This window comes from Mixophyes fleayi, chromosome 4 (assembly GCF_038048845.1).
Source record: "Mixophyes fleayi isolate aMixFle1 chromosome 4, aMixFle1.hap1, whole genome shotgun sequence".
Classification (NCBI taxonomy): Eukaryota; Metazoa; Chordata; class Amphibia; order Anura; family Limnodynastidae; genus Mixophyes; species Mixophyes fleayi.
Genome location: NC_134405.1, coordinates 105,262,028 through 105,288,036, shown reverse-complemented (window position 1 = coordinate 105,288,036; position 26,009 = coordinate 105,262,028). Strand labels below are relative to the sequence as shown.

General features: G+C 42.4%; 1 protein-coding gene across 2 annotated transcripts in view; it reads right to left on the bottom strand.

Moving 5' to 3' along the window:
- ATP8B4 (ATPase phospholipid transporting 8B4 (putative)) overlaps positions 1 to 26,009 on the bottom strand; it is a 189,543-nt gene that overhangs the window by 157,449 nt on the left and 6,085 nt on the right. For both annotated transcript variants that reach the window (XM_075207957.1, XM_075207958.1), the window contains exon 2: positions 17,526 to 17,599. The gene's annotated coding sequence lies outside the window, so the exon portion shown is untranslated. The remainder of the gene's footprint in view (positions 1 to 17,525; positions 17,600 to 26,009) is intronic.

The following is a 26,009-nucleotide window of genomic DNA, read 5'->3' as shown; positions in this document are numbered from 1 at the left end:
AAAAACAATCATAATCGGCCTGTGTGCGATTATCTTCCAACCGCACTACCCTACTTAAACTCAAAGTGACCTATATATGTAGGACAAATCTGACAATGATCCTGACGCTCTACTTGGGCCAAAAGACAGGATCGAACTTGTGTGTGGGCAGCTTAAAATATGAGCATTACTGAAACACACTGGAAGAATGGAGGCAAAAATGTATTATTATTAGTGGAAAGTGATGTAATTAGGGGGGAAAAACAAGTACAAGAGTAAAATATATATATTTTTATATTAGCCAGGGATTATTCGATAATTGATGATTTTCCTAAATTGTTTTAAAATGTGTTTGTCTTACTGTTCCTGCTGATGCTACTAAAATAATGATGCTACATAAACTATCATGCAAGTATGTTTCTGCAGCTGCACAAGCCCTTATACTTGTTTTTCTCCTTAACTACATCACTTTCCACTAATACATAGAGCGGCTGAAATAAGTATTGAACACACCAACATTTTTCTCAATAAATATATATTTAATGTGGCTATTGTATTGAAATTTACACACCAAATGTCAGAAACAACCTTTGCAATCCACACATGCAAAGAAATCAAACCATAGATGACCATAAATTAAGTTTTGTGTAATAATGTGAAATGACACAGGGAAAAAGTATTGAACAAGCTTCCTGAAATGTATTTAATACTTTGCACAAAAGCTTTTGTTGGTAAGGACAGCTTCAAGACCCCTCCTGTATGCAGAAACTAATGGCATGCATTGTTCAGGTATGATTTTGCTCCATTCTTCAACGTAAATAGTCTTCAAATCTTGAAGGTTCAGTTGGCTTCTTCTATGAACTCTGATCTTTAGTTCTTTCCATATTTTCAATTGGATTCAAGTAAGGCGATTGGCTGAACCATTCTAGCAGCTTTATTTTCATTCTCTGAAACCAACTGAGAGTGTCCTTGATGTGTTCAATACTTATTCCACCCGCTGTTCCTTTTTGCTTACATTCATAATATATAAATATATATTATCTATATCTATAATATAAATGCTTAGTGGCGTGTGTTAGTCTGTCTGTGTGTGGAAAAAATAAAACCATGCTGCAGCGCCACCTGCTGGGCGGAGTTATACACTGACCTACTAAATTCTTAGTGTGTGTGGAAAAAAAAATTCAGAAAGGGCTGAAATTTGGTATACTAAGATGTTTTTAATTTGTTAATTTAATTTGTTAATTGTTAAAAGTGTTTATAAAGATTTAAAAAATATATATATATATTTCTTGAAGGAGAAATGACAGTGGGGAGTGGTTGGTGGTTGCCGGGGGTGACAGAGTGAGAGGAGTGTGATACTCAGGACCGCTGAGAGAGATCCCTGTGTCTGGATAGACATCTGGATAGATGTGGCGATAAAGATGAAGGATGAGGTGATGGAGAAAAATGATGAGGTGGTGACATGTGGACAAAACCACGTTAAAAAAGGGCGCTTACGTCGGGTAGTAACGCTCTTCCCCTGAGGAGGCCTGGGCTATGGCCCAAATGCATGACAAAACCCTTTTTAACACCTTAAGTAGCTTGATTTGACTAGAATGCATGAGTATCATGCATGGGTTAACTTGTGTATATAATATATATATATATATATATATACACACACATACATACACACACACAGGTTTGCTACAGACTGTTGAAGGAGAGACTAAGAGGGTCCATTACAGCCTGTCTATGTGGGATGAAGGCTTTAGTTCGTCACATCATAAAATGCCATGAATCTGAGACAGCGCATCAGAGGTACTCTATGAATAACTTTTACTTATGACCTTGTTATTCCAGAACAGTGTTAAATAGCCAAGAGACTTAAGCCTTGTAACAATTTCCCTGGCCAGTGACTAGTGAGGAGGCAGAGGGCCTGAGTCATTAAGGAGAGCAAAGCAAAAAAAAGGAGTACATTTTCTCCAGACAAACCATGTTACAATTCAAGGAGTGCAAATTAGTTTATTATTTTGCTTGTAAGGAAAATACTGGCTGTTTTTTCATGTAGCACACAAATACTTGATATTGATAACTGAAATTTAAAGTTGATCTAGGACATGCCATACCACAACTATAATCTGTCCTCACATTTTATATTTACCACCCCCTCATGGTTTTGCCAAGTTGCAAAGTTACTTCTTTTTTCTGCTTTGCTCTCCTTAATGACTCAGGCCCCAAGTGTCTAGCTAGAAGCAGGGTTGCGTGGTATTGTAAATACTGCTCTGTTTGTTTGTTTGCTGGATCTACAAGAGTTGCTGTCTATTCCATCCTGAAATCCCTGAATAAGACTACAGCAAAGTGGTTCAGCAAACCTGAGTCAGAATCATTTGTTTGGTGTTTTTGTCACAAATGGTGTCATCGTGGGATTAAAAAAAAAAACAGCCAGATTCTGCTGTCCACCCAGCCAATAGTCTAGGGTGGTAAGCGATGCAAAAACTGGTTACTACAAATACATTTGCTGCAAATGTGGAAAATTTATAGGTGATGCAAACCTTAGTCACAAAGCAAATGTATAAAATGGTTTCATGGTTGTAAGTGTGATTTACAGGTGATAAATCCCTTTCCACAAACAAAACTTAAATTATTTCACGCTCCTACATGCCAATAACACTATTATGAAGGATCTCGAGGGCTTTGGTGAATGTAGTCACTATGCAGCAGGTGTGTTGCTGAATGTGGCTGCTACACAACAGACCCAAATGCTGCAGGTTACAGAAGCCCAGATAAAAAATACTAAGCGCTTGAGTGAAGGGCTAGCTCAAGTGTGGTGTCAAGCGCCATCTCCACACTGACACTAAGTGCAGGAGACGACCGCCTGCCTTCACCCAACAGCTGCATCCCGTTGCCTAGCTACAGAACGCTTCCTTATTTTGTTTGGGGCACAATTTGCCCACATGCGCGGAAGACATTTCACCCCGTTGCAAGGCAACGTGACATTTACCTCACCTGTCGGTGGTCAGCGTACCTGACCGCTAAAAATCACCCCACCAAACAGAGCTCTTCATTCTGCATTTACAGAAGTGTCTGGCACCATTAGGGTAACAGAGTACTGGTTCCCATACATGCTCCAGCACTTCTATTCTCCAGTATCCTGCATTAGTACCTGGTTCTGACTTAGCTTGCACCTTTGACTTCCCTTATTGGTTTTGATATCTCTCTGCTCGTTCCGGTTACTGACTGTGGCTCACTGATTATTATACAGAACATCCCTCTGTACATCTCTACCTGGCTGTTTATTGACCCAGATTGTTCTACTACGCCTTTCACTGTTGTTGCTACACTGGTGGATGACTCAGAGAACCGCGACCTGCGTACCCTCATGCAGCGGAGCCCAAACTCCCTTGCGTACCAAGGGTTTGTTAGACTCCGCGCCTCCGTGCTCAGCAGTGCAAATACCAGCTAGTGGCCACTCCGTAGCTCCGTGACATGAGGCGTCTGTCTTGCAGAAAATTTAATACTTAGACCATGTGGAGGCATATCTCTTAGCCTTTGAGAGAACAGTCACAAGACTTAAATGGCCACCAGGAGTCTGGGCAAAAAACATGTGATATATAGGAGCGGAAAAGCTCAGCAGGCTTATGGTGATTTGTCTAACGAACAGGCTTCTCAGTATCAGCAAGTAAAGGCTGACATTTTGGCCCAGATAAGAGTGACGACTTGGGAGACCTCAGCGTTTCCATGACTGGCATTTCCTCCAGGGTAAAGCAGTTCACTCACAGCTGGCAGAACGCTAAGGTGTTAAAGAATTGGTTGCAAACAAATACCAATTCAGCTGGCCATATGGTGGAGATTCTAGAAATTGTCTGCGGGTTTGCAGAGGTGGGTGCTGCAAGCGGATCAGCAGTCTTATGAGGAGTTTCGTATGACGATGGACCGTTATTTGGCACTACAACACATGTCTAAGGCACCAAAGCTATTGCCCAGGTAAAAGTTGACACCACTATTGGCAGAGTCATTAGGAAAAGTCTCTCCACCTAAGTGCTTTGAATGTGGCGAACCTGGGCATTACTATGTCGAGCGTCCAAGGCATCAGGAACCAACGGATTGTATTTTGCTCAGCTGGGAAACACCTTTCCTAGTTGCTGCACCATGTCCCCCACCACGGGGAGTCTGTTGCTATTTCGGGCGACTGTCCTTATAAGCCAATATGCTGTTTTGGCCCATTAGACTCAGGAAGCGAGCAGGTATTGGTCTCCAGATCTGTAGTTCCAAAAGAGGGGAGGGCAATGTTATCCAAGGTGAACGTGCTATGCATCCAAGGAATTACTGAGGAATATGAGCGGACTTGCCTTTCACTTACTTTAAAAGGCTAAACAGTTGAGGTAGTGGCTCCCACAGCTCCAAAACTACCGTACCCCTTTATCCTAGGGTGAGACTTTCCCCGTTCCAAGAGGTTCTTACTGACCAGATCCAGCTGTGCATGTCGGCAACTGATATACTGGCCAAAAGTCCAACCTTAAAGGAACGTGTCCAACTCTCACTGGATTAGGGAAGAGAAACAAGAGAACTGTCACTTAAGGATTCTGAATATAGGCCCACGACCGCTTCTCATTTCAAGTCTGCAATCATTTGCTGGTGACACTGTTGTGGAAACTTTTGTGCAACCATAGGAAGTTGAGGACTGATCCCCAAATCCAAAGCTCGTTTCGTTACAAGACTTTGCTAGGGATCAGCTTAATGATGCTACCCTAGAATATGCCTGTTGTGGGAGTTAATGCTGTATTGAAAGCTGCCAGGCCGGTAGAAGGTGTACCTTATTTTTTTGTAAAAGGGGACTTATTGTATAGAGCATGGGTTGTTCTGGGAGTAAAATGTCGATCAACTGTTAATACCACAGGTATTAACTGTGCGGCTTTAATTTTGAAATCAGCACAGACAGATCTTTGTGGGGTCATTTGAAATAGGATAAGACACTGAAAAGAGTGCTACTACGATTTTGCTGACTGGGAATACATATAGCAGTAAAAAGGTATTGCCTGTCCTATCCAGTATGTCAGAAAATCTCTCCAAAACCTGATTACAGCACGCTGGCTAAGTGGCGCTGGGGTCATGAGTTCAATTCCCGATCATGGCCTTATCGTGTGTGGAGTTTGTATGTTCTCCTCGTGTTTGTGTGGGTTTCCTCCCACACTCTAAAAACATACTAGTAGGTTAATTAGATATAACAGCCAGAGTGCCGAGAAACGCGTCAGGTATTTGCTGGATTCCAGTCAGTGACTGTAACAGCGGAGTCACTAACATACCCCGGGGTCGAAGAAACTTTCTCCGTGATTTGAATGGTCAAACCTCTATACAATACCGCTTTGAGGCTGAATCTCCATGACATTTGATTGCCTATTCGGGATTAACGTTAAGTATACAACATCTTAAAAGGCATCTATGTTCCTCTCATAGAGAGGGTGACTATTGTGCACTCAATTGGGGACTTTATACACGAAGTCTGGTTCATATGAACCTCTTGAATTATCTATGAGTGATCTTTACTATCACATTAGATTGCCTATCCGGGACTAACATCAAGTATATAACAACCTAAAAGGCAACAATGTTCCTCTCACAGAGAGGGTGACTTTTGTGTACTCAATTGGGGATTTCACACACGAGGTTTTTGTTCATATGAACTTCCTGAATCATTCATGAGTGATTTTATCATTATCATGGACTAAATAACCTGCGGTATGAGGATTTGTTTTTACATTTGTGTGCTCTAGTACATTCATTTTCCAGGATTGAGCCGTGTATTTGTTGGATTATCATCTTACACACTTTGTTGTGTCTACAAGTTTCAACCTATACATATACACGAGTATATCCAATTATTACTACATCTGCTGTGAATCCATTTAGGGAATATTTTATGTGCTCTGACACATTTTAGAGTGTTGAATCTGATATATGCCAGTTTTTTGTTATACCTAATACTGGCTATTGTTTTATAAATATGTGTAATGGTATATTTATATCATTTTTAAATACATATTATTTTATATAATAAATTAATTTGTAATTAATCCAACTAGTGGCTTACAGTTTTTTGCGCTCTCAGTTTTCTTTTTGTTTATAGTAGGTTAATTGGCTGCTATCAAAATTGACCCTAGTCTCTCTCTGTCTGTCTGTGTGTATATGTTAGGGAATTTAGACTAAGCTTCAATGGGGCAGGGACCGATGTGAATGAGTTCTCTGTACAGCGTTGCGGAATCAGTGGCGCTATATAAATAAATGGTGATGATGATAATTACAGGGCCCCAGTGATTCCTATTCCGTTCAAGTTCCCTTTGAATGGATAGGAATGGACCTAGTGGATGCGCTGGAGAAATTAGCTTGCGGGCAACAATATGTGTTGGCGATTCTGGTCTACGTCACACACTATCCAGAGGCCATTCCTTTACGCAATATCACAGCAAGTAAAATAGCCAAAGAGCTGCAACTTCTTTATATGAGGTTTGGCATTCCGAAAGAAATCCTGACTGACCAGGGTACTCCTTTCATGTCAAAATTGATGAAAGAATTAAGTCAGCTATTGGGCTCCACACCTCGGTCTATTATCCGCAAATGGATGGACTGGTGGAGCGCTTTAACCGTACTTTAAAATAGATGATTAGGAGGGCCATGGCACAGGAAAGGAAAGAATGGGATATACTCCTCCCTTTTCTAATGTGCGCAGTACAGGAAGTACCACAAGCCTCAACTAGGCTTAGTCCATTTGAGCTCTTGTATGGACGATAACCAGTTTCCAAGACAGTCGCAGATACTAATGGCCGCTTCCTTATTATAATAGGCAAGATTGGCTCCCTACCTATAAGGCCGATGATGACATATGTCTATGTGATCTGCATTGAGACTTGTTTGATGAGCGACGCGGCAAGATCGAGTGAGTACAAGCTTCTGAATCAAACGAGGGAGCCCGTGATATCTCACCACACTGTGTCCACCACTTGTATTTCCACGGATGATTTATTTCAGCGTAGATGTGGGTAAGATCTATTTCCCATAGTGGCAAATTGTTCTGAAGATCTTGCGCTGTCTGGACGGAGGTATAGATCAATACATACACATACTCTTATGTAATTCAGTATTTGGAACAATCTGGACATCTAATTTACCACCTATTTGGATTTTCCGATTGGGCACCATGATTTTTTTAGCTCCAAATGGACATTTATTTGTGATCATGTACAAGATTTAGCACGGTGCGAATACAGTTCATATTCATATTCCTTTATTCAGCCTCCAAGGGATCTTTCTCATATATACCAGTTTCGCTGTTTTAAATGTTTTCCCTTTGGGATGTTTGTTTTGTGTATCAATTGTGTTATATGTTAAAATAAATTTATCATTATTTTTATGTAAGTATCAGCCAATCTTGTGCTAATTTTCTAGCTGATTGACTATTTCCTCCCCAGCGCCATTATATACTTTACTCTGATGATGACATATGCTCCCAACACAGGTCACTCCTCCTTTTTTCACACTATTTCGTGAACTTCATTCCCACTGTTCAGGTAGGGTCCTGTTGGGAGATGATTTTAATACAATACTTTCCCAAACCCTAGACTGTTCAACAGCGCCCTCAATGTGGGCTCACACCCCAGGTTCTAAACCCCTTAACAAACACATTGTAGAGGCGGGCTTGTCTGACTTAGGACGGGCCACATTCCCCTCCGCGAGGAACTACACCTTCCATTCTCACCCCAATTCATATTCTAGAATCAATATGCTCCTCTGCTATCCACATCTAATGTCCTTCTTAATCTAAGCCGATATTCATCCTAACCCTTCGTCTGACCACTCATAAACCGAGGCTACTTTTGACTTCACCTCCACTGGAGGAGTGGGGGTTACATGGAAGTTAAATAGAGCGCTTCTTAGGCTTCCACACTTCCAAAGCCTATTGAATGACAAACTGGACGAATACTTTGAGATTACCACTACAGAGGACGTACGCTTCCCCATTACGTGTGAGGCGCACTAAGCAGTAATTCGAGGGTAGATCATTAAATTTGCATCAACTCGTAAAAAGACAGCAAATGGAGCAGATTGGTTCACTCTCTTCACAGATACTCACACTTGAAACACAACAAACCACACTCACTCCACTCAGATCCTAACGCAGCTTACTAAATTTTGTGGGGAACTTAAGACACTTCATAGCCGAAAAGACGGAAAAGAGCCTCCATTGGTTGGGACAGAGGTTGTATGAAAAAGGCAACAAAGCAGATTCACTTCTAGCAAATAGCCTTAAAGCCAAACGGGCCTCCCAAACAATTAAAGCCATCCGGGACGCAAAGGGCATTCTGTCCTACAACCCCCGAGAAATTATCAAAACCTTTTCTTACTTCTACGAGGTTCTTTACAATCTGTCAACCCAGGGGGTCACAGACTCATGCAACTCTGATATAACCAATTATTTGTGCTCTTGCCACCTACTGACTAAGTCTGACTAAAGCAGAGTGGCTGTCTGAGGATATAACTGAAGAAGAGATTATATTTGCTCTTCACTGACAGAAGCCATCTAAAGCACCAGGCCCAGATGGTTTTAATATTGCTTATTCTAAAACATTCACCCCCCCAAACTGCTCCCTAGACTCACTTTTTTATTCAACGTGATACTACATGGCGACACTCTGCCTCGTCCACAATTATAGTTCTACCTAAACCCGACAAGGACCACACTATTTGCACAAATTATTGCCCTATTTTCCTTCTTAACACAGATATCAAACCCTTCGCCAAAATCCTTGCTAACAGATTGAATCCTGGCTGAGCTGATAGGAATAAAACCCACCTGATTAGGATCTAACAGGCAAGCACCTGATAACACTCACAGAGTAATAGATTTAGTTCATTATGTTAATGCAAACTCCCCTCGTTGCTTCTGGCCTTGGATGCGGAGAAAGTGTTTGATAGGGTTTCTTGGCCCTGCACGTTCTCCGCGTTGAAGGCATTTGGTTTTCGAGGTCAGTTTCTACAAGCCATCTCAGCTCTATACACTAACCCCACCCCGCGGGTCATGACTTACGAACAGGTCTCTAGTCATATTCAACTACGCAATGGCACGAGGCAAGGTTGCCCCCTATCCCCACTCTTGTTTGCTTTATGCATTGAACCCCTTGGCAGCCAAAATACGCCTTAACCCAGATATAACAGGCATTTTCTTGGGATTTGAACATTATAAAATCTCCTACATTGCAGACGATGTCTTACCAACACTGACGAATCTAGTCATTTCTCTGCCGAATCTAATTAATCTATCATATTTTGGCAGGCTATCCGACTATAAAATCAATGACTCCAAATCCAAAGCGCTATTACTTCATATCCCACGCACCACCCGATAAGCTCAATTGTCCTACACTTTCGAGTGGTGTCCTCACTCAATCAGCCATTTGGGGATAAACACCAAACATTTTTCAGGACTATATAAATTAAACTACCTACTCTTGTTAACAAATATTCAACAAGACTTATCTTAAATAGGAACCAAATACTTAAATGGGAACCCATGTTCATCTCCTGGGTAGGCAGAACTCAGGTTATCAAAATGAATAATGTCCCCTGCCTACTTTATTTCAGACACTCCCAGTACCAATACACCGCAAAACACTAATAACTCTTCAATCGACTTGTAATCGCTTTATATGGCGGGGAAGGAAACCCAGACTAAGCAAGACTTTACTGTCTAAGCCCAAAGAGGCAAGAGGCCTGGGCCTCCAGTTACTACACAAATATCACTTGGCTACCCAACTTAGCAATATTTTCTTGTGGCACCTCAACCCCGGTCTCAAAAAGTGGGTGGACATTGAAAATGCACTGTTCCCACCTGCCATGGCTTCCCAAATCCTGTAGACCGGGCCCAAGCATTCTCTTGCCCTTATATATCCTTTACATTAATCACATGGAACATAACTAACAAAATATATAATTTGGCCCCTTATCAGTCTTCCTTGACATCTATTTGGACTCACCCACTTTTCCCATCGGGTAGGCTGGATGCGAATTCCGGTTGGTGGAGAACACATAAGATTAAGCGCTTCTTACACATTGTGGGGGAAACTGCCCCCATTTCCTACGAAGAAATTCGGAATAAAAGCCACCCACCCCCTTTGACACATTTCCAATATATACAAATTCGGAATTTTATACTATCACAAGTCCGATCTACTCGACTTCGCATAATCTCCTCTTTCAAACGAAATCGTATATACTCTGCAAGACGCAGGGGTAATATTTCAATTATGTACCGCATGCTCACAGCTTCACTTGACCAAAAACTCAAGCCCTATGAAGAGGCTTGGCAACATGACTTGGGGGTTTCATTGGACGACGAGGAGTGGTTCATTATCAGAGTGAGAACAGTTGGTATCTGGTTCCAGAAAAGCTTCACCAGATGTATCCATCAGTATTAGACCCATGCTGGTGCCTTTGCAGTGCCAAAGGAATTTTTTTGCACATTTGGTGGGAATGCCCGGTCAGTCAAACCTTCTGGAATCTTACTCTGGTCATAGTACGCAAGGTAACTAGCATTAGATTCGCCAAGGTACCTGCCCAGATATTACTTAAATCAACCCATCCCAGATATAAGTAAGGCTGACAACTGTCTAATTGCACACTTTTATCAGGCATCCAAGTTACTCATAGCAAGAGCATGGAAGCAACCCACCTCACTCTCCAAGACAGAACTGCTTAATCTTCTCTATAGAACATATTTCCGCCCTTCTGAACAATACTGTACACAAATTCCGGTAAATGTAGACAACATGGTTTAACTGGCATCATTCTCCTGTACCGGGAATTATTTGAACAAAATACTCACCCTTTATCCCTTAACCCCATCTTCCTTTCCCTGGGCTACCAAACTTCCCCCCCCCCCCCCTTCCCCTTAAAAACCATAAAATCACTGCTCCATCATAACTGTTTTCTTAAATTAACGCTCAGTTGTCTTCTTTCCCTGTGGAAGCTATTTATACCTTTCGATATTGTTATACCAAATTTCTGTATTATCAGCTACTTGTTGTTGCTTGTTGTTGAACCGTAAGTTTGTACACTCATCTGTTTTTGCGGTTTTAAAATAATAAAAAAAAAAAACACTGCATGTCCAGACAATCTAAACTGGTCTGAGTTGGCATAAGCTGTCTGCCTAAGGATTGCTTTATGTACAGCACTGATGCTACAAGCATCTGATTTCAGTAAGAAATTTTGCCTATAGACTGGCGCCTCGGGAGTAGGAGTGGGTGCAGTACTGTCACAGAAGGTGGATGGAGAGGAGAAACCCAACAACATACGCCAGACTGTCGGTTTTCCTGGCCGCCAATGATTGCTGCATTCCGCACCTGCTGGCCGCCATTGTACTGTTGGGTCTGCGCATGCGCAAACCCGATCCTCTTATGATCTTTGCTCCTCATTCATTAGAGACTCATTCATTACCCTATTTAAAGCCCCTCTTCTTCTGTGCCTGTTCATTTATTCAACAACCCTGCTTAAGTTAGGACGCAGTTCCATGTGCTCTCCTATAGCAGCTGTGTGTACTACGCCGCTATCCCAGTGGTTACTGATCCGCAGATCATCCCACCTAAGCTTGCAGTTCCACTATTCTGCGATATCCTATCCGCAATTAGCAGTTCCTAACTGTCCACCTGAACGTTTCCAACTCAACAACTGTGTTCTCCCAACAGGTCCCTCAGAGAATCGCGACTTGTGGAGCAGAGCTGGCAAAGTCCAAACCTCCTTGCAGGGGTCCCTGGCGAAAGCCATCTGCTTCGTTAGACTCTGCACCTCTGGGAGGAGTAGTGTCAAGCCCGGCAGACCTAGGGGATCCGAAAATCCTAGTGATTGATACCGTGACACTGATCCTGTATCTCAGTCACAATCTCTTGCCTTGGGAGAAAAAGTATGCGACTGTTTAACAGGAGTGCCTCGCCATCAAATGGGCTGTGGAAGCCCTTCACTATTACCTTTTGGGTAGGGAGTTTACGTTGGCGACAGACTATGCACCATTTAAATGAAAGCAAGTAAACAAAGAGGGCAATGCCTAATGGTTCTTGACATTGCAGCCTTTACATTTCACCGCAGAGCATGGACCAAAGCTATGCATAAAAATGCGGATGCTCTCTCCTGTAAATATGCACTCCTCACAGTATCCACCTCGCCTAGGTCGGCGAGTATGTGGAAAACTATGTGACAAAAAGGACAGTTTACCAGAGAAATTATTAGCTTCTCCCTTAACGGTCTGTGGCAGTCTGCAGGCTCATGCTGCAGACAGGGTTAAGTCTCCACACGGACCACAGGATCACAGGTGGACCACAGGATCACAGGTGGACTACATGGGTGTAATTAATTGATTGTTTAGCTACTTACTGCTGGGGAGGAAACATAAATAGCTAGACTTGTTTTGTGAGAGGGGCAACCGATGCCTACCTAGTGAGGGGGCAGAGTGTCTAGCTAGAAGCTGGGTCGCAAGGTATTGTAAATACTTCTGTCTGATTGCTGGAACTACAAGAGTTGCTGTCTGTACTGTCCAGACATCCCTGAATAAAACTACAGCAAGGTGGTGCCGTAAACCTGTGTTAGCATCACTTGTGTGGCATGCCTTGAAATGGAAAGGGCGGTACGAGTGAATCGCCCTCACATACAAGGCCCTCTCTAACTCTACATTTACATACATACTCTCTCCTGCCCTCTCCGGTCGACCAATGACCGTCACCTTTCCTCCCTTCTGATAACCACATCTGACTCCTTTATCCAGTATTTCTCCTGTACTGTCCCCCACCCCCTCCCACCACCACCACTAGAACAATCTACCTTGTTCTAGCTTCAAATGATCATTGAAAATCCACCTGTTTAGAAAAACCTACCAGTCCTCCACTTAACCTTGTAGACCACCTCACCCTCTTTCATCCTCCATCTTTCCCTCAGATCCCTTGACACTGGCTCTACTCCATGTGTCAAATGTTTGTCTGCCTCTTTCCCTTTAGATTGTAAGCTCTGGGGAGCAGGGCCCTCTCTACCCTCTTGTTCTCATTACCTACTTTTGCTTACCAGCTACATTGCGCATCTCCTCCTTGGGCTCTCTGCCCATTGTCTCCACTTCTCCACCGTCTTTGCACCTCTGTCAGTGGCTCTTAACTTGATAGTTGTGCCCACACTAATGGGCACAGGTTTTAGCCTGTGCTACACCCCTTGCAACCCAGTAGCTGTGTTTAGAGTTGTTGTGTTATTTGTTTACTGTATTGCACTGTTATACCATGTACTGTCATGTTTACCCTCTGTACGGTGCTGCGGACCCCATGCGACACCCTATAAAAGATTAATAATAATAATTATGGCATTTGATAGTTTTTACAACTAAAGCAGCTTCTATTAGTACAACTTAATCCCAAACTTACTTAAAACAACCAACAAACCCTCTTCATTATGACACTTTACTGTTTGTTTTTGCTAGATATTGCCAAACCACACAGTAAGGTGTTGAGAATTTTGTACAGTAAAGTCCTGACTACGGATGTGGTTATGTGGTTATTTTTCACATAAAATACAAGATTTAAAAAAAACTTACAGGTTTTTTAGCTTCCACAATGTCTGATCGCCACTAAGAAAGGAAATTAAGAAATTTAGGAGGCATCGAAAACACGCACTTCCTGCTGCTTTCCCAATAGTGTATTTACCTTTTAAAAGTGTGTAACAGCTTTTAGATTTACTGAGAAACAGGTCAGTAGGAGGCATTCAAATTACTGTAGTGCATAAAAAATAAACAACAGTTTAAGGTGAACTACAGATGGTCATCGGAACAAGTAGTATAAATGACACCTAACACATGAATAATTCACAGAGGTCCTGGCAATGAAACAAAATCGTAGGTTTAAAAATATTTCCTTCCAAAACAGGTAGTAGAAAACTAGTAATCACTATAATGTTTTTTTTGAAAGATCAGTCCTTTGACATGTCATGAAAAACAAATTCCTGATAAATAAAACAACACAGTCTATAACTATTTATTAATATGTATTTATATAGCACCAGCATAATCCACAGCTTTTTCTAGTCAGGATCATAAAAAAATAAAACAAGACTCGATATTACAGACAGAGGTAAAGAGGACCCTACATGTAATCTTACCATCTATAGGACAATATGGGTTTAATTCATGATTTTGTTCATTTTTAAATAGTATAGTTATATAGTGGAGCCTAATTTAAAACTTCTGGCTACTCCCTCAAACAAGGCATGTTTTTCACACACCTTTTCAGCAACCTAATCGTAGCATATGTCCATTTCACATATGTACATGCTACAATACTTATGACATGGATTGGACAATCATGGGTTCATTAGAAATGTCCAGCTTATATCACTTATGTCAATGATTTTTGGAATATGCCTATTTACACCAAAGTTGCCCTAAATCTTACGTACATTTTTTCTATTGTTGCTCTTTAATTTGTTTGTGATTTCTAAATGCAAAACAAAAAGTGTGAAAATAAAATAAAAAAATAAACACTATTGGATACATTGCCTCTCTCACTGCCCAGTAATAACGATGAATCACACCTACAGAAAACATACTGTATTTGTAATTTAGGATATGGAGATTGCAGACCACAAAACTAACATGGCCATTTACTATTGCAGAACATAAGGCGTTAGCCAACAAGGAACCAGAATGCAATGTATTTTAGTATTTAGAAATAACTTAGCATTGCTTAAAAATGGCAAAATGCCGAAATCACTTAGGAGTGGTGACCCTCACTTGAAAGTATGGCTCGGTGAATGAATCCCACACTTGCTTCCTTTGCTCTGGCCTTTTGATTTTGCAGGAAAAAAAATTATGATTCCAACCAGGTGGCTGGGGCCATCTTGCGCAGTCACCATTTATTTATTTTCTCACCTTGTCTTTCATTGACATTCTTGTTTATGGGGCTTTTTTTTCACCGACTGGCATGGTGTGGATGCCTAACGATCTAGGGGAGGTGGTGTGGTCTATTGGCTCCCTGAAAGCTCCGACATCCCCCCATCCGGGTGAAGATTCGGTGCCCTGGGGAAAGATTGATCAGAACTCAAGGCTAAAAAAAGAATCCCCTAGGCTTGCTGCCCCTAAGGGAACTTTTGGTTCCGGGGATAGAAGGGCCTGAACACAACACGTTTTTGTGTATTTACAGATTTTTGGCACTTGGGTGAAAAAAAACACCGTCCCGGACTTTCAATAATGAAAAACAAATAAATATATGAGAATGACTTAAATATTAGTTATATCAAAGTATATTTTGCTCTCCTACTTATGATCTACTGCATCCAGGTGACACTACATGTTAGAACAGCAGAGTTTATTAAAGATATAAATCAATTGACGTTTGCATTTTCTGCACTGTTTGACACAATAAGGCTCATGGTGAGTCTAACAGTCACACGTAAAAGAGTATTTACCAGAACGTGGATGACGTATGAAGGGTCTAGTTTTACCAAATGGATTGCCTTGGTCATTGAGAGGTTTACTTACCAATCCGGCAACACTATAACTAAGTATTTTAAGTTCTGGTCCAGAGGGGCTAGGTCGAGATATGCTTTGTGGTCGCTGGCAGCAGTTTTTAACTCTGACTGAATATCTCGTTTAGGAACAGGATGTGCCTGGCCAGCTGGGTGTGGGTATCATTGGATATCTCTGAATCAACTTAATTTAGTATAAGTGTAATTGTGAGCACTCATCGCGACACTTACTAACTCCTGCTAACTAGCGGAGGAACATCTGGTGACCCGCCAGTGTTACACACCCTCCTGAGAGCCTATAGCTCATATAGATATTATTTAGTGGGGGGTTTTGTATCATCACATCACACCTTTATTGGGTAATTAGGTTTTAAGTCTGAGATTAGAACATTTGTGTTAGATAGATTATTTTTTTTTGTATAGAGTATAAGTGGCTTTCTTTTTCTTGTCTGTATTCTAAAGATTGAAATAAAAATATCTGATTAAAAAAAAAAAAAAAGAGGAAGAGTATATGCATCCATATACTGAGTCAGTAAATACACCCACAAATTAATATACTATAGGCACAACCAATTTCAGTGAATTCGCAATTGGCCAATCAGAAGCAACTAGCTAGTGTTGGTAACCGCCATCTTTATCAACATGTACATGATCATCATCAAAATCTTTATCTCTTCTACACAAAACACTGATTTTCCTACCAAGGACTCAACAGAAAAAACACCTCTGCAATACAGGCTTAAATGCTGCCACAAGCCCTAGTACACATGGTGTAGGACAGTTGGACATCTATTCATATATAATGAGGACTATCTACTTGGCATTATTATTATTATTATTATTAGTGAATATGGAGATTCAAAGTGTGGACAGGGAGACAAACATTCATAAACAACCACCAGATTCAAAGCTTTATGTTTAATAACAGCTTAGCTATATGTTAATTGTTAGGTTAATGCCTGTTTATATGCCAGACATATTATTATGTTATATCTCTTTTCAAGATATGAGCAAACTTTTTGTAAGCTACAAGTTTGCCTGCTCTCTCATGTTTCTGGACCTTTTTGGGACTTGATTATACGCTAATGATGTCACACAACACTAATAATTGAATGTAAACAAGTATGTGGATGGAACCTACTTGTTCCAATGACTCCATAACCACTTGAGCTTGCAGTATTTTGGATGCTTCATGCTCTATTTACTGACATTCAACGCAAGTGTTGCAAATGGACACAAGGGTGTCAATGCAGTGTTTGTATTTGACATACGGTGTCACTGTGGCTTTCCTAACCCCAGTGGATAGCAAGTTACATTCTTTAAAATTCTAAAATCCTAATTGAAATGTTTTAATTAGTTGTTGCTGTTTGCTGTCATGTGGTCATTCAGAGCCAATCTGTTGGCAAGTTTCTATAGTTTGATTACTTTGATGATGTTACAGAAAGGTTCTCAGGAACACAATGGGTATATGTTTATCAGTAGATGGGATGTTCGCACTCTCAGTAAGTTTGCAAGCAGGGCATCTTTGTTTGTTTGATAAAACCCAGATTTGCTTTCTTATGGTGTTTGCTCCCAATTGTAAACCAGTGTGTGTTATTGCCATATGAATAAATGTTAATAATAATCATCATCACCATTTATTTATATAGTGCCACTGATTCCGCATCGCTATACAGGGAACTCATTCACATCAGTCCCTGCCCCATTGGAGCTTACAGTCTAAATTCCCAAACAAACACACACACAATTTTGACAGCAGCCAATTAACCTACAAGTATGTTTTTGGCGTATGGGAGGAAACCGGAGCACCCGGAGGAAACCCACGCAAACACGGGGAGAACATACAAACTCCACACAGATAAGGCCATGGTCGGGAATTGAATTCATGACCCCAGTGCTGTAAGGCAGAAGTGATAACCACTTAGCCACCGTGCTGCCCCAAATATTATTGTAGGCACGTAAAAATTGTGTTGCAATTATTTGAAAGTGAAAACCCCTTCACAATTCAACTGATAACATTGAATTACCTGATTCATATCCATGAAGATTAAAGGATCCTATCTCTGAAGATCCCAGCGTAGAAATGGTATGATTACGATAGCTGAAATAGAAAAAAAAATTATACACAAAATTAAAGACACAGTAAGGAGCAAAATCAGAATCACTCTCTGAGAACTGATAAGGTGAAAAGCTGAGGAATAGTGTTATAAAATAAATATTAATATAAACATAATTTTACTGGAAGAATGCTATGGAATTGCAACACACTTATAGCAGATACAGATAAAATATAGAAAAACTAAAACATTGGGATAAACAAAGATCTGTCCTCAGAACAAACATATGAAATGAGCAGATTAATTGTGCAAATTGGTAGTTATGAAACACATGATAACTCATAGTACTAGCAGGGGAGGGCTGGCAAATTTTAGCCTGCAGGGCAAGACTTGACTCAGCAGCCTATTAGAAGCATTTTAAAGAGAAAAAAATGCAGGTGGCCCAGGGACCCAGCTCAAGGTAGCCCACTATGGGACCAGTCCAGGGGGCAGATGCCCCCCTGCCCCCCAGCCCAGCCTGTCCCTAAGTACTAGATCCATTAAACAGTTGCTTTTGTGCAATGTTTTTACATATTAGAGGATACTCTTAAAGTTGTGCTAAAATATATTAGTTTGAACAATTAAACAATGAATACATCATTTTATTGAGCAAATTAGCATCATGTTCCCACCATTTTCCAGGAAGAGGTCACCAGTTTTTTACTTCCGCTTGTCTATCCTATTCCACAGCAGTTAGCTGGTAAATGTACCACTCAACTTCCAATGTTTCTTTACTTTACATTTGAATGATGGGACCAGATGTTTTTTGACTTACTGCGAGTCATGACATCATATAAGCTATAGATGCTACAGAAATAGTTTCACTTACAAAAAAAATAAAAACAGAAAAATTGGTTAATACTTAAATATGATGCTTCAATTTTCACATATGCATCTATTTATATATGAAATCTCATTGAATATTTTTTATTTGCACCCCCATGTTACACTTCAGAGAAGACACATTTGTGACACACCAATGTAATAAAAGCTTCACATCCACACAAGTAACATGTAATAAAATAGTACTCATGTCCCCTCACGCCAAATGACTAAGTCTGAGCTGTATTTTAGTGTGGAGATGGTGCCCGAGAAGCGGGCGAAGGTACCCGCCATCGCTATGCCCCTGGAGGGGCTGAAGATGTGCCTGGTGCCCGGGAAGGGGATGAAGAGTCCCCTGGTAGCTGAGCCCTGCAAGTGGGTGAAGAAAGAAGAGGAGAAGAACTTACCCGTCCATCGATCCAGCGGCGGTGAGTATGACTTTCTTCCTGCAGGTCCCGTGCGCGGGGGAAGGATGAGCCAATCAGGGCTCATCTTTCCCCGCTGGCCAATCAGCGGCCGGATGCGCGAGCCAATCGCGGCTCGCGCCCGGCCATTCAAAAGATTGGCGCCGACGCGAGCCAATCAGCGCTCGCGCCGGCTTATGACGTCACGCCGGCGACTGTATAAGTCGCCGCGTGGCGCCATTTTGCCAGAAGTCCGTCGGCGGAGAAGAGGAAGGACGTCTCTTCACGGCGTCCAGGACCAGGACCAGCGGCACCAGCGGCAGGGGGCCCTTGTAAGGGCCGTGAGCTACCCTGCCGCCAGAAGACTACATTCAAGCAGTGATCGCCGGCGGGGAGCCCTTGTCAGGGCTGAGAGCGCCCCCGCCTCAGCAGCAACAGGAGATCCAGCGCCGAATCGGAGAAGAGGCGCCGCCGGCTGGAGGGTCTGGAAGACCCGGAGAAAGAAGCAGAAGACGGCGTGGCAAGTTGAGATTCCTGCGCAGAGCAGGTAAGTGACTCAGCCTTAATTCGGGCACTAGGCCCGGGGCCACGGTCGGGCACAAGGCCCGTTGGCACTAACTTAGGGGCACAAGGCCCAGGGACCTGGGCACTAGGCCCCAACGAAGTTAGTGGGCCAGTAGGCCAAAGTATTGATGATAAAGGGGACAAGCCCCTATTAGTTAGACAGGGGGCGTGAGAGCCCAGGTGTACAAGGGCACAAGGCCCTTAGGTAGTGAGTGGCCTAGAGGCCATAGGAAGGCCACAGGGCCTGGTTAGGGGCTGGTAGCCCGTAGGCTATTAAGGGCACAAGGCCCTCAGTCAGTCAGGGAGGCTACAGGCCTCAGGCAGGGGCTAGGACCCCTGGGTAGCAGGGCACAAGGCCCTAGTTAGTGGGCTCAGAGCCCTGAGTTAGAGAGGGGGCTGAGGCCCATGAATCAGAGCACAAGGCTCTGTTTGTAGCTGGGCAGAGACCCATGGTGTGTAGGGCATAAGGCCCTGGTGGTGTGTGGTAGAGGCGTGAGAGCCTCGTGAGTGTAGGCGCGGTCCTGTGTGAGGTGAGCACACGTAGTTAGGAGGTACAGTAGAGCGGAGGCTCCTGTGGTGCTGTAGCAACCTGCTGGTTGGCTAACAGCGGTGTGCTCTGGTAAGTAGCGTGCAAAGTACTGTATACTGTATTTATTCTGTCTGTGCGGCGAGTATAGTTTACATTACGGTATTTTGGGGTGTGCTACATAACTGTGTCCAGGGGCAAGACGTCAGGCCCCCATTAAAGGTAGGCTCTTGTTCCCTGTGTTTCCTGTGCTAACCCGTGTTGTGGGGACAAGTGTAGTTACCAGCATACACATAGTCAGGGGAGAACACACGTAGTTTCCCTGTCCCTTAGGTCCCCGGGGTCACACTGGTACCCAGAGGGGGTGGCTGAGTGAGTCGGTGGCAGTGCAGCACACCTTGAGGCAGTTCCAGGGGCGGCCGTGGTTCTGATCAAGGGTCCTCAAGGCCGGTTCCGTGCAGGTGGACCTGTGGTTCCGGACGTAGGGACACGTGTGAGATACCCGAGTACAGGCAGTCGGGCGGTTCAGTTCGATCGGCTGTTCCGTGCGGCAGTCGGCCCGCGGGTTAGTGTGCTGTTCTACTGAGCCTCAGCCGGGCTTAAAGAACCGGTCCTTAGGGTCCGTGGGTGACCCCATAGCAAGAAGGCAGCTTCTTGGTACAACCTGGGTGAGGGGGTTAGGAACCGCCCTCCGGTTTAGGCTGTGAACACCGGCTGGTGTTCCCCGTAGCGTGTAAGTGAGCAGTTCTGTTAGTGCACCACACCTAGTTAGTCCTAGTGTTTTGACTTAGTTGCGTTGCCGACCATTAGAACGTTGTTAGGGTCGGGTCGCTGTTGTAGCCAGTCCAGTTTTGTGGGTGCCATCTTAGTCTCACTGAGAGCGTAGAGGGAGGCTGTGTGTTCTTGTCATCCGCAGGAGTCGGGAAGGTGCAGGAGAACCGGATCGGAAGTGGGAGTGTCCCGGTGAGTATCACGCTCGATTCCCCCTTTCGGTTAGGCCCTCACCGGCAGGTGTGTGAGGTACTTGAGGCGGGATTAGTCCTCGGACTAGTCTTGGCCTTCAGTGCCTGTAGTCCCCCGCGTCTTGGCAAGAACAAAGTGAGGAGGCGGCAAGGAGCTTGGACTGACTGTGCCCTTGTTCTTTGCCGTAGTCTCGGACAGCCCTTACCTGGTAGGCACGGCCGTAATCTCTGTCTCTATCTTAGAGGGACGTGATTGGAGGTGACTGCGGCTGCGGATCTGCTGGGATTGGATCGCAGCTGGGAAATCGGAAGCGGACTGGAGGTGACCATCGTTTACAAGGTAAGTTCTTTTGTGTTGCGTCTGTCCCTGTCTTTCCCCGCAGGGGGCGTTACATTTGGATAAAAATTTAAGTGGCAGTAACCTGCACTTGTTGCCATGAGCCCCCTTTAATTTTTCCCAAATGTTGACTTCTAGTCTGCATAAAAGTTTCCGGAGAGAAGGTGTGTACCTTGATGTGCGCGGAGTGAACAATGTAGGCACACCAGTGAAAAACCCAGGAGTTTTGCAGCACCCTTTATAAAGGATACTTCGGAAGACCAGTGGCTGAAATAGATCCGTCTTAAGATGCCAAGTGCAGTGCTTATTAACTGAAACGTTCACAACTACTTAATCTGGATAATGTAAATTATTAAAACGACAAACTGAAAACCTGCAATGAAAACAACAAAGAGTACACTATGGCCAAACTCAGTACCTGTATAAATTCCTAAAAACAAAGGTTTAAGTCACCCGTACAAATCCACTCACAGCAACCCTTGAGGCAAGGCTCTATATGACTGATCCAATTTTAAAAGATTCAGTGGGTAGGATTACATAAAAATATATCTGTATCAAGGAATTCATAGGTCTGTTATTATAGATAACGTCAGCTAAATCCAGTAACCACAAGGTTACATAAAATATGCAATTTTGAGAAATCTAAATGCACATAAACCTACATTGAGCAGTTGTTTGCCATTTCGTAAATTTGTTTCTAGCAGAACTGCATTGAGCAGACAATCTTAAGCTAATTTCTGTTATATGTAAATAGTTATGAATCACTTATACAAATTAACCAAACAGATACTAAACATGTTATAGTGCAAAGACACAGGCCTCATGTATCCTGACTTGCATAAGGCCAAGGTTTTCTTTTGTTAGGTCCGGAAAACCACTGATGTGAAATCATCGTAGTAGGGTGCCATTAAAAGGAAAGGCTGCTTTCCACATAAAAACAGCATGAATTAAAAGACAAAAACGCCAAATAGACAGCAACTGTTAGAGGAGGATCAGGTTACAGACAATTTCATTGTATGCGAAATATGCGTACTGTAACATGTAAGTATAATATACAGAAACACTGTTTATTTCCATTTATACATATGAACAGATATCAAATGAGATACGGTCATAGAAATAGGTCTAATTCTTAAGAGACAACAACATTGACTCTTAACAGACAGCAATAGTGTCACCAAGAATCTCCACTGATTAAACCCAAAACACTAAAATTACCACTAAGACTTTCATTATCATTGAGAGAAAATTTGTAACTAACCAGTCCAAGCCTGACCTTTGCTATATTTCAGATGAGCCATCATTTCAGCAAACATATTTATCTTTACACACTACTGCCTCATACACGCAAGGACTAGGTAAAACAATTATATTTTCCTTCCAGTTCTGTAATCAAATAGTGATAATTGTTCCCTATTAAAAATATATCCTCCATACTCTATAAAGAGTGGAAAGCACAAATAAATAGAAAAGCTGCACTCCAAATGTACCCCGAGTTCAGAGAGTAACGATAGGTGTTCTAGTTACGTCCAACATGTTTGCCTAGCCAGATGGCTAAAGTGAAGTGAGGCATTTGCAAGTAAAATAAAAGTCACAAAGATCTGTTAGCATTGGTGCTTCCACCAATGCTAACAGATCCTATGTGTTTGAGGTGTCTGCTGTAAGTAGTAGGGTGGAATCAGCTGTGCATCACACGCAGGAGGTGGCTCTGGTTGCTAAGGGTGGACATCATGCAGCAGATTCACCCCAACGGTGTCCTTTCCTCCACAGGGAATGACTGTGCCTAAACCATGTCAATAAAATGCTCCCCCACCTCTGCCCTCTGTCACGCTGCCCCCCCCCCCTCTGCCCTTTGTCACGCTGTCGCCTCCTATGCCCTCTGTCACGTTGTCCCCTCTCCTCTGCCCTCTGTCGCAGCGAGCCAGAAAAAAAACAAAAAAAAAACCGTACCAATCCGCGCGGTGCCGGGACCCAGCATTCTCTCTCTCTCTCTCACGCAGCTTGTCACTATAGTGACAAGCTGCGTGAGAGGGAGGATGCTGGGTCCCAGCGCCGCGCGGACTGGTAAGTTTATGTTTTGTTTGTTTGTTTTCTGGCTTTCCCGCGGCACCCCTGTAATAGCGCCGCGGAGCACACTTTGGGAACCGGTGGTCTATGAGGAAGTTCTTACCCAACATTGACAAAAGCCTTTTGAAGTAAATTGTTTTATATACAATACATTTGCATTCTAATGACTGTGTAACACAAGTAGAGTTGATTATTGGTAATAAATATTCCTTCTTAAACAAAAAGTAACCCACTTTTGTCAGTGGGTTACTTTTTGTTTAGCCCTGTCCTTCTCAAATTCAAGTGCTCTCAAAATCACTTTGCACCTGAAATACATCTCCCGAGTCCATTCCTGACATACTAATTTGTGTCCACATTATTTCCCACCTTGATTACAACCCTTAACTAATTTATCTATGGGTCATCAAATCAACACAATTTTAGAAAAAAATTCTACCTTACATTATCTAATGTCAATTAAATTTGGTATAATAAATTCTGCCATGGATGTAAAGAAACCCCCCAAATCTTAGGCTGATATGTGCACTGGTTTTGAAGTTATACAACTTAAAATTTGCACTTTAACGAAAAATTTGCTTTTAATGTTTTTTTAAATTGTATTTGTAGCTCACCTGATTGAGCTAGAGTTAGACAAGGTCTCATTTTAAATATCTTTTTATGGGCTTTCATATAATATATAACACAGCATCATGTTTCAATAAAACTTAAAAATATAACATTTTCAAAATCAAAATTTTGATTTTATCAAAGAGCCATACTTTCTATTTTCTGAAAAACATCTCAACAATTGTTCATACTGTTGTTAATAAATCCCCAAAGTTTTATTTTGGGATTATGATGACATCATCTGCTACAAGAGTGATTCATGTAAATTGTATCTTCTGAGACACTACACATTTGAGAAAATAAAAACAAATATATATTTTTTCCAGTTGACTTCATTAGAGGAATGCACGTTTCTCTTCAGGTGTGTTTGGGGACCAGATTTTACAGACAGTGCCTGCTCCCAGGCATGTAAACTTATGCAGAAAGATACTCTACGTGGATAGACACTTCAATTGAGTTGAATAGGCCCGTCTTTCAAAGGAACAGGTTAGGTTTGGGTGGGCTTGACTTAGCGAAGAAAAGCCCCTTGGTCACTAATTTAAGTCCACCCAATGCTAACCTGACCCTGGACAATTTGTGTCACATTTAAAAAAGCAGAGTGTTTAATTACAGTGGAGTATAAGACTGGGAGAATGTGTGCTGGGAGCAGGGAGGAACAGCAACTTAGAGAAGGGGAGCTGGGAGGGAGAGAAGCAGCAGACTGGGAGCAACACTAGTCACAAGAAGAAGCCTCAGTCACTCGGACAGGCAGAGAAGAGAAGGCACAACCCATGAGGCTGCTGCTGATCTCCATGTGTCAGAGGAGCATGTGATGGAAACCTCCAATCAGAGCTCAGCACATGCTCCTCTTACCCCTCAGCAGAGTCTCATGGGAATTATTTTCCTGACTCCCCAGCAGCTCAGTCTGATCCTGCTGTGGTGTTTAAATTGGTTTAGAGAAGTAAAGAAGAATAAAGATGGAGGAAAGTGACAGGTACCTTATTGTTTCAACCTATTTAAAAAGGCTATTCATACTTCTAATAAGAAGTGGTTGAGAACTGTTTAAGAATGAATGTGTAAATTATTATCTGAAATGCCAAAACTTTCAAAAGTTTGTACCAGCTGCAGAAAACAACTTGGGACACTTCAAAAAGAGCAATAGGGTCATTGTTCAGTTCCTCCCACTTGCTGACAATAGAGGGTATGTTGTTTAGAGTAGGACCACCCTATTAGCAAAAGCACCTTGGCGTGGTGGGTGGCTTCAACATACATTTGCAAATGTGTGCAACTGAGACTTTTGCATTTTTATCTACAGTAGAAATAGCAGATCTGTTGCTGGCTATAGCAGTGTGCTGGGGGTATTTGTCTTTGTTTGTTCCTTTTAGGATAACCCCACCCTTTCATGCACCTGATATAGCCTATAAATTGATTTGAGCAACTTCCATTTTCTTTATTTGTCTGAGGGGCATGTTGGTGTCAGTAGCTGAGGGGGAGTACTGACATTGGATTGCTATTTGGAGGTCTCTGGGGTACCTCTTTGGTAAGTTAGCTCTCAATTTAAAAACACATATGTATGGCCCAAATATATGGGACTCTCATTGTTTAGAGTAGGACCACCCTATTAGCAAAAGCACCTTGGTGTGGTGGGTGGCTTCAACATACATTTGCTAATGTGTGCAACTGAGACTTTTGCATTTTTATCTACAGTAGAAATAGCAGATCTGTTGCTGGCTATAGCAGTGTGCTGGGGGTATTTGTCTGTGTTTGTTCCTTTTAGGATAACCCCATCCTTTCATGCACCTGATATAGCCTATAAATTGATTTGAGCAACTTCCATTTTCTTTAATAATAGAGGGTATGTACCTGCTGTCTGACAACAAATGGTGGCTCTCATTTATTCTGGAGAAAGATGAAAACATCCAGCTGGTCCATCACCACCTTGATCATACCAAGGAAGCCGGATGTTTTATGGATTACCATTGTAGATGTTCTGTGTAAGGTGAATCCGTTAACTCCAACAGGTCGGATGTACACCATTACTGAAATGGAAATACTGAAAACAAATGAAGCCTTCAGCCAGTTCCAACCCATCAAGTAGTACCATCCATCCAGAGCAGCAGCACCAAATGGTAGTGATATGTAGTAAGC